Here is a 3384-nt window from a genome sequence, read left to right on the forward strand (position 1 = left end):
TCATCACCACCCACCGCCAACTCTTGGGCTGCTCTTTACTAACGAATAGTGGGATTGACCGCCACGGCTGAAAGGGCGAGCATGTTTGGTGCGACGGGGATTCGAACCCACGACCCTCGGATTACGAGTCGAACGCCTTAACACGCTTGGTCATGCCGGGCCAACACACTAAGGAAAAACGTTTGTAGAGACTCCTCGTTACATCAGCAGTGAGAACTAATCGTGAGTATTGTTGTTTCATACGACAAATTATCAACAAACTTTCACATTCTTTACCTTAAGTTGTGTGACGACAAATTATCAACAAACTTTCACATTCTTTGCCTTAAGTTGTGTGACCACTCAAGTATATGGTGTATTTTCTGTCTTAAAAATCTAGAACAGTGGATAAGTATATATAAAAATAAGCGCTCTTATTGTATCGTATTTACATAATTAAATGTTTTTTAACCACAGAAGTAAAAACGTGCTCCCAGTAGACGTCATTGCTGGATAAAAATTGACAAACTTTATTTTTGTTACTGCTAGAGTTATATGTATCAGAATTATTCGATTTGTTTCTAGATTTTCTGCTTACGTTATTTAAAGTAAGTTACTTTCCTTTAAGTGAGAGATTACTGTTGAAGTATTCCCACTATTCATAAAAGTGTATACTTTCTTTAATATATTTTTTATTAGTAATCTATAAATTTAATGTTCGTATAAGCGTGTGCAATGCAGAAAAAGGTTAACTTAAAACTATCTTAAGTGTTCAACAGTATTTGTTCTTAAGCAACAGGACGTTTCTCCTACTATATGTAACAAGCTGTATAACGAAAAGCCTCCTAAATCAAACGTTTTTGCAACTAGATACCACAGAGACTCGAAGCTCGGATCATTGCACTATAAGTCTGTAAAATTACCGTTGGCCCATAAGGAGGAGTCAGTATTCTTTTTAATGACTTTTGACCTGTGATCCATAATACCAACACGTGACAGTTTGATCATTCTTCTCTGAGAACCGATACGACAGTGATCATTTCGATGTTTCAGAGTGAAAGATCAAAACGTCTCCCCAACGAGAGTGGTTCAGGAAAAGCAGACATCTTGATGGATTATAATACACATTTTTAGTGAAAAACAAATGTGTGTATATTACGTATTCACATTAGTGTAGCTTCCTGAGAAGAGTGATAAATACGCTACTCTACCGAGGAATACGTGGTTTAGTCTATCAGGGAGTTCGATACAGAGAGTCCAAACCTCCACCTTGTTCGTGAAGCTTCAGTAACGATTCGAAAAATGTGCTAGCGAAGACGGTCAATATATTGTTGCAGAGAAAATGAGACCAACCGTGTTTCTCCGATAATAAGACCTACCCATAAAATAAGACCTAGTGTGATTTTTGGGGATAGTTTTAATATAAGCCCTAGTTAAGAGTGGCAGGAAGAGGAAAGAAATAAAAAATTAATTTATTAATTAGTTTAATAGTTAGTTAATTAGTTTGTTTAAGTATTAATCAGTTAGTTTAATAGTTTAATAATAGTTTATTTTAAATGGTTAGTTTAATAGTTTTACTTTGTAACTTCATTTTTTTAATATATCAAAATAAGACATCCCCCGAAAATAAGCCCTAGTGTCATATTTTGGGTGAAAATTAATATAAGCCCTGTCTTATTTTCGAAGAAACACGGTATGAGACTTGATTATGGTTAAGAAAGACAGAGGACAATTCAGTGGTCGTTTCTAATATGCAAACTGGTAGATAGCTAAGATAAAAAATCAATAGGTGATATCTATGTATGTTTATGAATGTTGAAAAGTATTAATACGTTCCGTATAACAGAATGCCCGGTGAAAATTAGTAGAATATACTATAAACTTTTGCTAGATCCTTCTAGTAAGGCAGTTTCAGTAAACATTGTTGTTGAATTACAAGTTTGATGAGTTCTTCCTTCTGTTGAAGTTTTAATGGAAGTTACTACACCTGCCACATGTGATGAATTTAACAGAACTTAGTAACACTTCATTACTCAGGAAGTCTGAGAATTTAAAGTTCGTGAAAGTTATTTTGGTTTCAATAACGAATTTCCTGTTGTTCACTGATTTTGAAAATAATATTCTTTTTTTTTTTTACAAATTGGGAATAATAATAAGTAATAATAATAAAAGCTCTTACTTAGACCAAGTTATTATTTCATTTACCAAAGTGAACATATTTTATTATGTTTGGCCTATAGAACGATGGATAAAGCTCTCACGTCGCAATTAGTCCAGAGAAATCTATAGCAGACGGTTGTCAACATTTTACGCATCACGAATTGCGACCTGATTTTAATGAAGATTATTTATTTATGTAAAACTAGATATGACTTTTTGTGAAAAGTCTGTACGTGCTGGAGAAAAATGGATATCATTTTCGGATTCAGCGTACAGGACTTAGTGTAGAGCACGTAAACATTTTAAGACAATAAAACCAACAACGGCCTGGGTTATTAGTTGAATGCTTAGGAAATGTTTTGTCGAGACTTAAAATGAAGACATTTACTAGATTTATTCTATGTGATGTATTTAGTGGAACTCACGCCAGGAAGGCTAATTAGGTCTTTCTGCGTTAAAGCATTATTGAGGATCAATAGATGGTGCTAATGAAGAATCTTATTTTGTTTATCCTATTGGGGGGATTTAGTTTCATACATTTATAAAAATAATATACAACACAAACCTGATGCTCTTTAATATGTGATGTTGTGTATTCTTATTTCAGTACGTTTCATACATTTATAAAAATAATATACAACACAAACCTCATGCTCTTTTATACGTGATGTTGTGTATTCTTATTTCAGTACGTTTCATACATTTATAAAAATAATATACAACACAAACCTGATGCTCTTTAATACGTGATGTTGTGTATTCTTATTTCAGTACGCTTCATACATTTATAAAAATAATATACAACACAAACATGATGCTCTTTTATACGTGATGTTGTGTATTCTTATTTCAGTACGTTTCATACATTTATAAAAATAATATACAACACAAACCTGATGCTCTTTGATGCGTGATGTTGTGTATTCTTATTTCAGTACGCTTCATATATTTATAAAAAATAATATACAACACAAACATGATGCTCTTTAATACGTGATGTTGTGTATTCTTATTTCAGTACGTTTCATACATTTATAAAAATAATATACAACACAAACCTGATGCTCTTTAATACGTGATGTTGTGTATTCTTATTTCAGTACGTTTCATACATTTATAAAAATAATATACAACACAAACCTGATGCTCTTTAATACGTGATGTTGTGTATTCTTATTTCAGTACGCTTCATACATTTATAAAAATAATATACAACACAAACATGATGCTCTTTTATACGTGATG

Source organism: Tachypleus tridentatus, chromosome 2 (assembly GCF_004210375.1).
Source record: "Tachypleus tridentatus isolate NWPU-2018 chromosome 2, ASM421037v1, whole genome shotgun sequence".
NCBI classification, from domain to species: Eukaryota; Metazoa; Arthropoda; class Merostomata; order Xiphosura; family Limulidae; genus Tachypleus; species Tachypleus tridentatus.